Below are 15,832 nucleotides of genomic sequence, written 5' to 3'. Positions count from 1 at the left end.
ACCTGTTCATGCGGAGAGATAACAAGAACCAAATAAACAATACAAACTCATTTAGGCTAAGTTCACACGTTGCAGAATTGCCGCGGAAATTTCTGCGGCAATTCTGCGCCTCCTGCCGCGGGTATATCGCATGCAGAATTAGCATGCATATACCCGCAGAAAACTAGCGTTTTGCAAGCATAATTAGCTTGCAGAATGCTAGAGTTTTCCAAGCGATCTGTAGCATCGCTTGGAAAACTGACTGACAGGTTGGTCACACTTGTCAAACATAGTGTTTGACAAGTGTGACCAACTTTTTACTATAGATGCAGCCTATGCAGCATCTATAGTAAAAGATAGAATGCTTAAAAATAATTAAAAAAATAAAAAACATGGTTATACTCACCTGCAGACCTCAGCGGCGTCCGTTCCTATAGCTGTGTGGTGAAGGGCCTGTGATGACGTCACGGTGATTGGTCACGTGACCAGTCACATGCGGTCTCGCGACCAATCACAAGACCGTGACGTCATCGCAGGTCCTTCACCGCCCAGCAGCTATAGGAACCGAAGCGGCAGCATGCAGCGGACAGGCCGGAAGACTGCGGGGGACATCGAGGGTGAGTATATCGCTATTTTTTATTTTAATTCTTTTTTTCTTACTAATTATATGGTGCCCAGTCCGTGGAGGAGAGTCTCCTCTCCTCCACCCTGGGTACCAACCGCACATGATCTGCTTACTTCCCGCATGGTGTGCACAGCCCCGTGCGGGAAGTAAGCAGATCATTGCACTCCTATGGCTGCAGAATCGCCGCGATTCCGCAATTTTAATGAACATGCTGCGTTTTTTTCTGGAATGCGATTCCGCTCAGGAAAAAAATGCAGCATGTGCACAAAAAATGCGGAATGCATTCTGTTACATAGGATGCTTAATGGTAGCGTTTTTTTCGCGGTTTTATAGCGTTTTTATAGCGAAAAACCGCGAAAAAAACGTGAAAAATATGCTACATGTGCACACAGCCTTAAGCTGTTGCTGAGCCCCAGTCAGATTAACCCCAGATAAACTGAACTGGGATTAATACACTGCCAGGTCTGTGACATCATGCAGCCACAAGCTTATGCCAGCTGTGTGGTTTTCCATGGCAGTCGAGATGTGGACAGTACAGAGGAAAGTTCAGTGTGTTCTGTGGCTCGCTAAATTTGAATCTGTGACCAAAGTGCTACGTGAATATCGGCGAGTTTATAATGAAGCGCCACCACATAGGAATAGCATTACTTGGCGGGATAAGCAGTTGAAGGAAACGGGCAGTTTGGTGGAGAAACCCAGTTCTGGTAGGCCATCAGTCAGTGACGAGTCTGTAGAGACTATACGGGATAGCTACCTAAGGAGCCCTAAAAAATCTGTGCGTGTGTGTGCTCGACAATTACACCTAAGCAAGACTACAGTTCATAAGGTGTTAAAGAAACATTTCTGTTTTACGGGGTACAAATTGCAGCTGTTGCACGCTATCAAACCGGCGGATAAACCCAAACAATGAGCGTTTGCTACTTCATGAGATCTACAATTTTGCAAGATTTTGCAGAAGATTGTATTTAGCGATGAAGTGACCTTCCATATCTGTGGACATGTTCATCACCATAACGTCCGAATATGGGCTGCCGAACATCCTCATGCCTATGTTGAGTACAAATGTAACACCCCTAATGTGAATGTGTGGTGTGGCCTGATGCAAGATAAGGTGATAGGTATGAAACTGGGAGAGTTTTTCTTTTATTTGGAGCAGATTTCACATTTCTATCATTTTTTGTTGCTTTCCAGTGACTGGTCAAAAGTGCACCATAACTTTACAGACACACTGTATATACAGTGGGGCAAAAAAGTATTTAGTCAGTCAGCAGTAGTGCAAGTTCCACCACTTAAAGAGATGAGAGGCGTCTGTAATTTACATCATAGGTAGACCTCAACTATGGGAGACAAACTGAGAAAAAAAAATCCAGAAAATCACATTGTCTGTTTTTTTATCATTTTATTTGCATATTATGGTGGAAAATAAGTATTTGGTCAGAAACAAAATTTCATCTCAATACTTTGTAATATATCCTTTGTTGGCAATGACAGAGGTCAAACGTTTTCTGTAAGTCTTCACAAGGTTGCCACACACTGTTGTTGGTATGTTGGCCCATTCCTCCATGCAGATCTCCTCTAGAGCAGTGATGTTTTTGGATTTTCGCTTGGCAACACGGACTTTCAACTCCCTCCAAAGGTTTTCTATAGGGTTGAGATCTGGAGACTGGCTAGGCCACTCCAGGACCTTGAAATGCTTCTTACGAAGCCACTCCTTCGTTGCCCTGGCGGTGTGCTTTGGATCATTGTCATGTTGAAAGACCCAGCCACGTTTCATCTTCAATGCCCTTGCTGATGGAAGGAGGTTTGCACTCAAAATCTCACGATACATGGCCCCATTCATTCTTTCATGTACCCGAATCAGTCGTCCTGGCCCCTTTGCAGAGAAACAGCCCCAAAGCATGATGTTTCCACCACCATGCTTTACAGTAGGTATGGTGTTTGATGGATGCAACTCAGTATTCTTTTTCCTCCAAACACGACAAGTTGTGTTTCTACCAAACAGTTCCAGTTTGGTTTCATCAGACCATAGGACATTCTCCCAAAACTCCTCTGGATCATCCAAATGCTCTCTAGCAAACTTCAGACGGGCCCGGACATGTACTGGCTTAAGCAGTGGGACACATCTGGCACTGCAGGAGCTGAGTCCATGGTGGCGTAGTGTGTTACTTATGGTAGGCCTTGTTACATTGGTCCCAGCTCTCTGCAGTTCATTCACTAGGTCCCCCCGCGTGGTTCTGGGATTTTTGCTCACCGTTCTTGTGATCATTCTGACCCCACGGGGTGGGATTTTGCGTGGAGCCCCAGATCGAGGGAGATTATCAGTGGTCTTGAATGTCTTCCATTTTCTAATTATTGCTCCCACTGTTGATTTCTTCACTCCAAGCTGGTTGGCTATTGCAGATTCAGTCTTCCCAGCCTCGTGCAGGGCTACAATTTTGTTTCTGGTGTCCTTTGACAGCTCTTTGGTCTTCACCATAGTGGAGTTTGGAGTCAGACTGTTTGAGGGTGTGCACAGGTGTCTTTTTATACTGATAACAAGTTTAAACAGGTGCCATTACTACAGGTAATGAGTGGAGGAAAGAGGAGACTCTTAAAGAAGAAGTTACAGGCCTGTGAGAGCCAGAAATCTTGATTGTTTGTTTCTGACCAAATACTTATTTTCCACCATAATATGCAAATAAAATGATAAAAAAACAGACAATGTGATTTTCTGGATTCTTTTTTCTCAGTTTGTCTCCCATAGTTGAGGTCTACCTATGATGTAAATTACAGACGCCTCTCATCTTTTTAAGTGGTGGAACTTGCACTATTGCTGACTGACTAAATACTTTTTTGCCCCACTGTATACTGTATATACAGCTCTGGCAAAAATTAAGAGACCACTGCAAAATGTTCAGTTTGTCTGATTTTTCTCTTTATGGATATATTTTTTAGTGAAATGTAAATTTTTCATTTATTCTATAAACTTCTGACATGTCTCCGAATTTCCAAGCAATAAATTTTGTATTTTTTTTCTGACAAAGAAAAATGGTCGAAATTAAAAAAAAATAAACAGCGCTTTCAGACCTCAAATAATGCAAAGAAAACAAGTTTATAATCATTTAGAAACAATAATACTAATGTTTTAACTCAGGAAGAGTTCAGAAATCAATATTTTGTGGAATAACCATGATTTTTAATCACAGCTTTCATGCGTCTTGGCATGCTTTCCACCAGTCTTTCACGCTGCTTCTGGGCAAAAATGTAAGCAGTTCTTCTTTGTTTGATGGCTTGTGACTATCCATCATCCTGCTGATTACATTCCAGAGGTTTTGAATGGGGTTCAGGTCTGTAGATTGGGCTACCCGAGACAGGGTCTTGATGTGGTGGTCTCTTAATTTTTGCCAGAGCTGTATATATATATATATATATATATATATATATATAGATATATACACATATAATATATATATATATATATATATATATATATATATATATATATATATATATATATATATATATATATATATATATACATACAGTGATATGTGAAGTGTAAACTATGTCCTGTGGTTTGGAAATGTGTTAGGCAGTCACATATAGGGTAGGACATTGTGTGATAAGCATTGTGTTTAGAAATGTAATGCATAGTGTTTTTGAGGGAAATCTACCCAGCAACAGATTGTAGGGACAGATATGGTAACGTTAGGGACTAGCCCATAATGGGAGGGGCAAATCCCAGTAAAAAGGGACAGCGTACTGATAGTTGATTAGATAGGGAATCTGTTAACTAAGTTGACAAGGTCAAGTTCAAGGTACACTGGGGTGATGGCTAAAGCTAGAACCTAATGTTCTCTGCAGCACAAAGCCTTATGAACCCCCTGCGGACATTCTTGCAACATCCAGAGTTCAAGGCTCAATATAGGTGCTATGAAGAGTACCTCATTGTCATGAGGGTGTCACATCCCACTGGAAGACCTGGAGTTAGACTGTCACATCGGGTAGTGAATCACAAGTCTTCCTTAGAGATGGTGTGATTTGTGTCCCATATTAAATAGATTTACTTTCCTCTGGTGCTAAAGAGGTTAATGACCCTTTCTATGGTGGTCAGAAACATGCAGCTCCATTTTAGCTGCTTCTGATCTGGTCATTACCTCTTCCTATAAAACTGGTCAGACCTTCTTCTTGTTGTAACCACGAATAGCCAAGGTGTAATTAAACAACTCACTAAATGAAGAGAACCTACATATTGAATTCAAATTTAAGGCTTATTAACAATTAAAATAGAAAGGTCACAAGACATAATACAGATATACCCTGATGGGTGACCAATGAAATAACCTACCCAGAGATACGGTGCAAATGCCTGCGGACTGCCCCTAATCAGGCAAAAGATTAATAACACTATAAAAGAGAACAAATTACTCTGCATAGACCTTATAATTAGTGATGAGCGAATATACTCGTTACACGAGATTTCCCGAGCACGCACGGGGGTCCTCCGAGTATTTTTAGTGGTCGGAGTTTTAGTTTTTATGCTGCAGCTGAATGATTTACATCTGTTAGCCAGCATAAGCACATGTGGGAGTTGCCTGGTTGCTAGGGAATCCCCACATGTACTTATGCTACCTAACAGATGTAAATCATTCAGCTGCGGCAAGAAAAACTAAACCTCCGACCACTAAAAGTGCTCGGAGGTCACCCGAGCGTGCTTGAGAAATCTCGAGTAACGAGTATATTCGCTCATCACTACTTATAATCCAAATAAATGGCTTAAGCTTAGGTATAATTGATACTGTGATAAAGTGCCTAAGGCATCTTCTAATAAATATACCTAGATGAAAGCCCCAGGCTGCATACAGGTAAACAGATCTCAAATGCCATGTTGACAATAGTATAAAAACATATTACCTGAATAATGGAGCTGTAAGGCTACGTTCACACGATCCTTTTTTTCATCCTTTTTTTTTCAGGTCCTGTTTTGGAAAACCGCAGCTAAATTCAGCGCTGATTTTAGCTGCGGTTTTTGATCCTTTTTCTTCTGCGGATTCCACTGCGGGTTTCCAAATGCAGTTTCCTATTGGTGCTGCTGGAAACCCGCAGCGGAATCTGCAGAAAGAATTGACATGGTACTTCTTTTTTCTGCAGGCAAAACCACTGCGGATTTGCCTGTGGAAAAAAGGATTGTCGGCACAGCGGGTCCTTTTTTCCATTGGGTTACATTGTACTGTAACCTACATGGAAAACTGCTGCGGATCCGCAGTGCAATTCCGCTGCGGATCCGCAGCAAAAACCGCACCGTGTGAACATAGCCTAACAGTGGGCACTGCTGCGGAATAGAAATACAGGTGGTCAGGGGGTTCCCCTGCGCCCCAACGAGTGTCTCGCCCGTAGTTTCTTCCAGGGGCGCAGGGGAACCACCTGACCATCTGTATTTCTATTACAGCATTAGTTAGGATCCTAGTTCCAGGGACAGTTTGAAGACCGTCACAGCATGACAATGAGATTGTATATACTGTATTGTTTTGTCCCCTTTTGTAACATCTTTTGTATACCTTTGTAAACACTGCCTACTTTTTGTATTACATTTTTAAAATGTAATAGCTTTGTTCCTCTAGCTCTATAAACTGCATCCCTGAAGCCTTGTGAGGTCATTTGTTACTAGTCACGGGTGTCCAAACGGCCTGTATAAACAATTGGTGGAGGCAGCTAGTTTTTCTTGGGTTATTGCAGGGCTTAAGGGTGACAATACCAATATATACATATATACATTCATATGCTTTGGAATCAGGTGTATATATACTATACGTTCACTGGGAAGCGCAAAATAACCAGCCTAATAAAGAAAGCATCCATGGTCTTTATCCATCAATCATCAGTCAATTGCGTGATTTTCCTGATGATTGGAGGCAGTGGAGTCCTGGTTCATGACAAATTGGTAGCGGTGGTGGGGTCCCATGGCTCCATGGCTGTCCCCTGACACCATGAAAAACAGTTTATCTTCAGGCTTCCTTTTGGGAAGTACATTTGAACAGCAAGGTGGCTTGTTGTTGAAGGGAAATAGAGAAAAAAAAAAAAAAATCTTTAAATCTTCAGCATAGCGAGTGTGAGCGAGCTGAGTGTGACTTGAGCGTAAGGGTGGACGGCGGTAAGTGTGACTTGTGATTCAGTGAGGAGGTATTTGGAAGGCCTTTAACAAATACCTGTGTGAATTTGTGTGAGTTGCTGAATTGGGAGTAGCTATATTCACAAGGGGTTAACTTAGGGCGGGCGGTCATAATCAAGGGTTTATAAGGGGCAGCTGTTTGCGGCTCAAGTCCTTTTGGGAAGTACATTTGAACAGCAAGGTGGCTTGTTGTTGAAGGGAAGTAGAGAAAAAAAAAAAATCTTTAAATCTTCAGCATAGCGAGTGTGAGCGAGCTGAGTGTGACCTGAGTGTAAGTGTGGACGGCGGTAAGTGTGACTTTCAGTGACTTTGGAATCAGGGAGTTTCCAAGGGAGGAATTGCTGTCTGTTTTTAATTAATACTTTGTATTTATTTTTTATATAACGTTTCTGTGGTGCAATCCCCATTAGGAAATGTGCTCCACTATTGTTAATGCCATCCAGTGCACATCATGCCACATGTATGCAGTCCTTGATCAGCCGGTCGAGGGTGCATACGGCTGTGCGAGATGTGAGCACATTGTGCATTTGGAATCCCAGATACTGGATCTAAATGTGCAGCTGGCAACACTGAGATCCATAGACAATATGGAGAGGAGTCTTCTGCTCACAGAGCAGACACTCAATGGGATAGATGAGGAGGGGGATGGCAGGATGGAGCTGCAGGACAGTAAGGCAGTTAGCTGGGTGACAGATAGAAGGCGGGGTAGAGGGAAGAGTGCCAGGGAGGCTAGTCCTGATCTGGCAAACCCCAATAAGTTCGCTAAGTTGGCAGATGAGGGGGGTGCCAGTACAGGGGTAGCACTGCTGCAGCCAGGCATGTCCTCTGAAAGCCGGAGGAGTGACTGCTCCAGTAAGGAGGGAAATAGGAGAGCAGGGCAGGCCAGACAGGTGCTGGTAGTGGGGGACTCAATTATTAGGGGAACAGATAGGGCAATCTGTCACAAAGACAGGGATCGTCGAACGGTGTGCTGCCTACCTGGCGCTCGAGTCCGACACATCGCTGATCTGGTGGACAGATTACTGGGAGGGGCTGGTGAGGACCCAGCGGTCATGGTGCACATTGGCACAAATGACAAAGTTAGAGGTAGGTGGAAGGTCCTTAAAGATGATTTCAGGGAATTAGGCTGCAAGCTGAAAGCAAGGACCTCCAACGTGGTATTTTCCGAAATACTGCCTGTACCACGTGCCACGCCAGAGAGGCAATGGGAGATTAGGGAGGTTAATAAGTGGCTCAAGAATTGGTGTAGGAAGGAGGGGTTTGGGTTCCTGCAGAACTGGGCCGACTTCTCAGTTGGCTACAGGCTCTACGCTAGGGACGGGCTGCACCTCAATGGGGAAGGTGCAGCTGTGCTGGGGGAAAAAATGGTAAGAAGGTTGGAGGAGTGTTTAAACTAGGGATTGGGGGGGAGGATATTCATTTTATAGGAGGGGAAGATAGTGCAGATAGAGACCTGGGCACAAATAAGGAAGTTGGGGGTGGCGGTGGCATGGGGGGTGGGGTTAGAACAGTTAGTAATTTAAGAAAGAATAGAGTTACAGAGAGGAACATCAAGTGCATGTATACTAATGCCAGAAGCCTCGCCAACAAAATGGACGAATTTGAACTAATGTTGTTGGAACATAATTATGACATGGTGGGGATATCTGAAACATGGCTGGATGAGAGCCATGACTGGGCTGTTAACTTGCAGGGCTATGGTCTGTTCAGAAATGACCGTACAGATAAGCGAGGAGGAGGGGTGTGTCTGTATGTAAAATCCACCTTAAAACCCATCCTGCGTGATAATATAGGTGAATCTAATGAAAATGTAGAGTCCCTGTGGGTGGAGATAAGGGGAGGGGGAAAAAATAATAAATTATTGATAGGGGTTTGTTATAAATCTCCAAAAATAATGGAAGCAATGGAGAATATCCTCGTAAAGCAAATAGATGAAGCTGCGACTCAAGGAGAAGTCATTGTTATGGGGGACTTCAACTACCCTGAAATAGATTGGGGAACAGAAACCTGCAATTCCAGTAAAGGTAATCGGTTTTTGACAATTATGAGAGACAATTACCTTTCACAACTCGTTCAGGACCCAACAAGAAGGGGGGCACTGCTAGACCTAATATTAACCAACAGGCCAGACCACATAGCAAATATAAGGGTTGGGGGTCACTTGGGGAATAGTGATCACAAAATAATAAGTTTTCAGGTCTCCTTTAATAAGATGTGTAGTAGAGGGGTGACAAGGACACTAAACTTCAGGAGGGCAAATTTCCAACGGATGAGAGAGGATCTTGGTGCAATTAACTGGGACGATATCCTGAGGCATAAAAATACACAAAGAAAATGGGAGACGTTTATTAACCTCCTGGAAAGGACCTGTGCACAGTATATACCGTATGGGAATAAACATACTAGAAATAGGAGGAAACCAATATGGCTAAATAGAGCTGTAAGGGGCGCAATAAGTGACAAAAAGAAAGCATTTAGAGAATTAAAGGAAGTAGGTAGTGATGAGGCATTAAATAAATATAGAAAATTAAATAAATTCTGTAAAAAGCAAATCAAGGTAGCAAAGATTGAGACAGAGAGACTCATTGCCAGAGAGAGCAAAAATAACCCCAAAATATTATTTAACTACATAAATAGTAAGAAACTAAAAAATGATAGTGTTGGCCCCCTTAAAAATAGTCTGGGTGAAATGGTGGATGAGGATGGGGAAAAAGCCAATATGCTAAATGACTTTTTTTCATCAGTATTTACAAAAGAAAATCCCATGGCAGCCAATATGACTAGTGATAAAAATTCCCAATTAAATGTTACCTGCTTAACCCAGCAGGAAGTACGGCGGCGTCTAAAAATCACAAAAATTGACAAATCTCCGGGCCCGGATGGGATACACCCCAAAGTACTGCAGGAACTAAGTACAGTCATTGATAGACCGTTATTTTTAATCTTTAAAGAGTCCATAATAACAGGGTCTGTACCACAGGACTGGCGTATAGCAAATGTGGTGCCAATATTTAAAAAGGGGACAAAAACTGAACTCGGAAATTATAGGCCAGTAAGCTTAACCTCTACTGTGGGTAAAATCCTGGAGGGCATTCTAAGGGATGCTATACTGGAGTATCTGAAGAGGAATAACCTCATGACCCAGTATCAGCACAGGTTTACTAGGGACCGTTCATGTCAGACTAATTTGATCAGCTTCTATGAAGAGGTAAGTTCCGGACTGGACCAAGGGAGCCCAGTGGATGTAGTGTATATGGACTTTTCAAAAGCTTTTGATACGGTGCCACACAAAAGGTTGATACATAAAAGGAGAATAATGGGGATAGGGGAAAATATGTGCAAGTGGGTTGAGAGCTGGCTCAGGGATAGGAAACAAAGGGTGGTTATTAATGGAGCACACTCGGACTGGGTCGCGGTTAGCAGTGGGGTACCACAGGGGTCAGTATTGGGCCCTCTTCTTTTTAACATATTTATTAATGACCTTGTAGGGGGCATTCAGAGTAGAATTTCAATATTTGCAGATGACACTAAACTGCAGGGTAATCAATACAGAGGAGGACAATTTTATATTACAGGATGATTTATGTAAACTAGAAGCTTGGGCTGATAAATGGCAAATGAGCTTTAATGGGGATAAATGTAAGGTCATGCACTTGGGTAGAAGTAATAAGATGTATAACTATGTGCTTAATTCTAAAACTCTGGGTAAAACTGTCAATGAAAAGGACCTGGGTGTATGGGTGGATGACAAACTCATATTCAGTGGCCAGTGTCAGGCAGCTGCTACAAAGGCAAATAAAATAATGGGATGTATTAAAAGAGGCATAGATGCTCATGAGGAGAACATAATTTTACCTCTATACAAGTCACTAGTGCGACCACACTTAGAATACTGTGCACAGTTCTGGTCTCCGGTGTATAAGAAAGACATAGCTGAGCTAGAGCGGGTGCAGAGAAGAGCGACCAAGGTTATTAGAGGACTGGGGGGTCTGCCATACCAAGATAGGTTATTACACTTGGGGCTATTTAGTTTGGAAAAACAAAGGCTAAGGGGTGATCTTATGTTAATGTATAAATATATGAGGGGACAGTACAAAGACCTTTCTGATGATCTTTTTAATCATAGACCTGAGACAGGGACCAGGGGGCATCCTCTACTTCTGGAGGAAAAAAGGTTTAAGCATAATAACAGACGCGGATTCTTTACTGTAAGAGCAGTGAGACTATGGAACTCTCTGCCGTATGATGTTGTAATGAGTGATTCATTACTAAAATTTAAGAGGGGACTGGATACCTTTCTGGAAAAGTATACTGTTACAGGGTATGTATACTAGATTCCTTGATAAGGCGTTGATCCAGGGAACTAGTCTGATTGCCGTATGTGGGGTCGGGAAGGAATTTTTTTCCCCATGGTGGAGCTTACTCTTACCACATGGGTTTTTTTTGCCTTCCCCTGGATCAACATGTTAGGGCATGTTAGGTTAGGCTATGGGTTGAACTAGATGGACTTAAAGTCTTCCTTCAACCTTAATAACTATGTAACTATGTAACTATGTAAATTGGGGCTAGTTTTGAGACATTCCTTTACGCTATCTTGAAGATGTCTGTCTATCAATAGCTGTAATTACTGTGGCAAATCTGCATACGTACCGTAGTTAACATCACTGAATGTGATCAGTGTTACACATACTTTCAGTTCTTCATGCCACAAGTGGCACGCTATCCTTATTGCATCACTCATTAAGTGACATAACATAAGGGTATTTGGATCCTTCCAAATATCAATTCTTTACATCCCACGATTACTGTCAGATCTTTTCAACAATAAATCCTTAGATTTTGGTAGGAGCACAAAGTGATACAATATAACCAATTTATTAATATCAAGTCAGGTTGGTGGGAGTACAGTAAAGTCTTATTATACAATGGCCTGGTATGTAAAATGTCTTTTCTAAATATATATTTTGACACCCTAACCACTTTTGTAATTAACATTAACATAAAATAGCCTACACTTCTCCCAATCTATCTAATCTAGTGAGTAACATCAGCGCCACCCCATAACTTCTAGCATTGCCCTCAAACGAATGGTCATCAGGGGGCAGCACTGGTGTAACCCATTCATTTTATCACCAGCCCCTGATGACAATTCTTTTGAGGGCTCGTTCTAGAAGCTGTATTATACTTACAACAGTGATTGGGGCCATTCACAATAATCGAGCAGCATCCGTATGCCATCTGAGTTCTGTACGTTTTTCACGGACTGCTACATAAGAAAAGATTAAAAAGAAACGTTTTTCTTTTTCTCATGAAAGAAAATGACTGAAGAATCTCAGACTAAAGTCTGATTGTAAAAACTGACACTGACCAAACCCTGGTGACACTTTGACCAAAGAAATTTACCCCTTCACGCCGAGAACAATTTCCGTTTTTGTGTTTTTGTTTTTTCCTCCCCTTCTTCCCAGAGCCATAAGTCTTTTATTTCTCTGTCCACATAGCCGTATAAAGGCTTGTTTTTTTGCGTGATGAGTTGTACTTTTGAAAGCTGCTATTAATTTTACCACCCAGTATACTGCAAAATGGGAAAACAATTCCAAGTGGGGAGAAATTGGGAAAAAAAACTATTCTGACATTGTTTTTCTGGGGAATTTTGCATTAAAATTGACCTTGTAATATGATTCTCCTCATCAGTGCAATTACGGCGATACCCTACCTTAATTTTGAGTTCTCTAACGATACCCAACATGCCCAATTTTTATTATTATTATTTTAGGGGTGAAAAAAAAATCAGAAGTTAGGAAAAAAAAATTTGGGGAGCCATGTCATCTGCTGGTGTAGGTCCACTGTGTTTTATCAAGACCAAAGTCAGTGCAGCCTTCTACCAGGAAACTTTAGAGCATTTCATGCTTCCCTCTGCTGACAAGCTTTTTGGAGATGGAAATTTCATTCTCCAGCAGGACTTGGCATCTGTCCACACTGCCAAAAGTACCAATACCTGGTTTACGAACAACAGTATCACTGTGCTTGATTGGCCAGCAAACTCGCCTGACCTTAACCCCATAGAGAATCTATGGGGTATTGTCAACAGGAAGATGAAAGACACCAGACCCAACAATGCAGACGAGCTGAAGGCTGCTATCAAAGCAACCTGGGCTTCCATAACACCTCAGCAGTGCCACAGGCTGATCACCTCCATGCCACGCAGCATTGATGCAGTAATTGAGGCAAAAGGAACCCCGACCAAGCATTGAGTGCATTTACTGAACATACATTTCAGTAGGCCAACATTTCGAATGCTAAAATCATTTTTTCAAGCTGGTGTTATAAAGTATTCTAATTTACTGAGATAATGACTTTTGCGTTTTCATTGGCTGTAAGCCATAATCATCAACATTAACAGAAATAAACACTTGAAATGGATCACTCTGTTTGTAATGACTCTATATAATATATGAGTGTCACTTTTTGTATTGAAAAACTGAAATAAATTAACTTTTTGATGATATTCTAATTTTGTGAGATGCACCTCAGATCAGTGAGGGTGCCGTGAGCAAAGTCTATTGGAGCTGAATCACTGCTCCACCTTATATTGTCCCGCAGAGAAACTCCTCTTCCAGCAGAACAGAGAGGAAAACACAAGTCCTTCCTGGAGATCACTGCCTGCTGTGTCTATATGTAGCCTAGCATCCTTAGTTACTGAAAAGCATGAAAACGTAGTGACAAATCTAGGATTTCTGGCTGTTGATTCCGGAAGGAAAACGTGGTCCGTAGAGCCAGTATGCCTAACTAACTAAGTATCTACCACTGTGTTCCAAATTATTATGCAAATAATATTTCCTCATATTTTCTCTAAATTACCTATCTGAATTGCAGTCATTGTTATTTTCCAGTCATCTACTATTCTAGTATAATTGCAATGTTTTGTAAAAAACTGCCTATGAAAACAGTATCTTTAAAAAAAAAAATAAACACTCAAAATGCATGTTCCAAATTATTATGCACAGCAGAGTTTTCAACCTTTTTTTTTTATTTTGAACAAAAAATGGTCAATTGTGAAGTTATAAGCATTATCAGCTTATTACAAAATGAAATCAAACAGTTTTCAAGTGAAAACTTTATTCCAGGTGATGTTACATTTGCACGTCGGACCCCTTGTTTAAAAGAAGCTTCTGAACTCTCTCGTCCATTGAATTTGTCAGTTTTTGGATGGTTTCTGCTTCAGTTGTTCTGCATGTGGACAGAATACCCTCCCAGAGCTGTTGCTTAGATGTGAACTGCTTCCCGCCATCATAGACACTCCTTTTGATGATGCTCCAGAGGTTCTCAATGGGGTTGAGGTCAGGGGAAGATGGTGGCCACACCATAAGTTTGTCCTCTTTTATGCCCATAGCAGCCAGAGATGCAGATGTGTTTTTTGCAGCATGAGACGGTGCATTATCATGCATGAAAATGATCTTGCTGCGGAAAGCACGGTTCTTCCTCTTGAACCATGGCAGGAAGTGTTGTTTTAGAAACTCCACATAGATTATGGAGTTCATCTTTACCCCTTCAGGGATTATAAAGGGGCTGACAAGCTCTCTCCCCATGATTCCAGCCCAAAACATTACTCCACCTCCTCCTTGTTGGCGCCTTAGCCGTGTTTTCATGGGGTGTCCATCCTCCACTCCATCCATCTGGACCATCGAGCGTTGCACGGCACTCATCGGTGAACAAAACAGTTTGGAAGTCAGTCTTCATGTATCTTTGGCCCACTGGAGCTGTTTCTGCTAGTGTGCAGTGGATAGAGGTGGTCGACAGGATGGCTTACACACAGCTGCAAACCTCTGAAGGACCCTGCATCTTGTTGTTCTGGGGACGTTGGAGGCACCAGCAGCTTCAAAAACTTGTCTGCTGCTATGACAAGGCATTTCTGCAGCTGCTCTTTTAACCTTACGCAATTGCCTGTTGGAAAGTGTCCTCAATTTTTCCTTATCAGCACGCACACGTGTGTGCTGGGAATCAGCTACATACTTCTTGATTGTGCGATGATCACGATGAAGTGTCTTGGCAATGTTGATTGTAGTCATGCCTTGACCTAAATACTCCACAATTTGTTGCTTCTCAGCTGCCGACACATCCTTTTTCTTTCCCATTTTGGCAAAAAATGTAGGCTGCTTAATAATGTGGAACAGCCTTCTTAAGTAGTCTTGCCTTTATTTGGACACACCTGCCAAACTAATTTGCACAGGTATCTGCAATTGCTTTCAGTGATATGAAGAGCCCTGACACACATCGCCATCAATGAGTTTAAATGACAAACAAAAAAGTTCTAACCTTATCACTCCTAAACTCTATGTTCATAATAATTTGGAACACAGTGTAAAGGCTCTGTGTCTCTTGGTGCTAAAAAATATTGTTTTGTGTGCACGTCTACTTACTGCGGCGTCGCAGTGGGCTTTTAGCATTTTTTACCGTGGGGTCTGCTCCGAACAGCACAATCAGGACACGCAGATGGATACAGAACTTTTCCAGCCCCGGAACAATACCGAGAAGGCTTGTGCTTGATGCGGCTCATTTCACTTCACAGATCCCAGGTCCTTTCTGTTCTTTAACAGTTTTTTACAGCAGGAATTCCCTCGCATCCGGACAGGTTCGGGTACCGGTTAAGTTCAGCCTCAATCTGCCGCTGCTCTTTACTCAGGCGGGTGCTGTCACAAGGGATTTTCACCACATCCCTCTCAAGCACAACCTTATCCACTCCTCATTCCTGCAGACCCTGCTCAAGATGGCCGCCTGCCACTCTCAGGCGCACTCCAGATTTCCAACTGTCGCTGGTGGCGGCTCAAACTGGTTGTTATCCCTGTGTGCCAACTGACATATAGGTGACAGTCGTATGCATCCACAAACCGCTGCCATCTCGTGGCCAAAACACCATTAATAAAGAAACAAATCTATTGACAACAAGTACACAGATTATTCAGGAGTGAGTATAATCACATTTTTCTTCAATTATACCGCCCGGTGAGCTGGCACACATCTCTCAACAGCACCAACATCCACCCAGGACCCACACTTTCATGTAGCACTCCGTGGCATAGAAG

At 42.2% G+C, this 15,832-nt stretch overlaps 1 protein-coding gene across 5 annotated transcripts in view; it reads right to left on the bottom strand.

Annotated features, from left to right (window-relative positions):
- LOC143781389 (uncharacterized) overlaps positions 1-15,517 on the bottom strand; it is a 106,520-nt gene extending 91,003 nt beyond the window's left edge. For all 5 annotated transcript variants that reach the window (XR_013216682.1, XR_013216686.1, XR_013216684.1 and 2 more), the window contains exon 1: positions 15,170-15,517. The gene's annotated coding sequence lies outside the window, so the exon portion shown is untranslated. The remainder of the gene's footprint in view (positions 1-15,169) is intronic.
- Positions 15,518-15,832: the final 315 nt, after the last annotated feature.

Source organism: Ranitomeya variabilis, chromosome 6 (assembly GCF_051348905.1).
Source record: "Ranitomeya variabilis isolate aRanVar5 chromosome 6, aRanVar5.hap1, whole genome shotgun sequence".
Classification (NCBI taxonomy): Eukaryota; Metazoa; Chordata; class Amphibia; order Anura; family Dendrobatidae; genus Ranitomeya; species Ranitomeya variabilis.
Note: the sequence above shows the minus strand (reverse complement) of the source record. Positions and strands in the feature narration are given on the sequence as shown.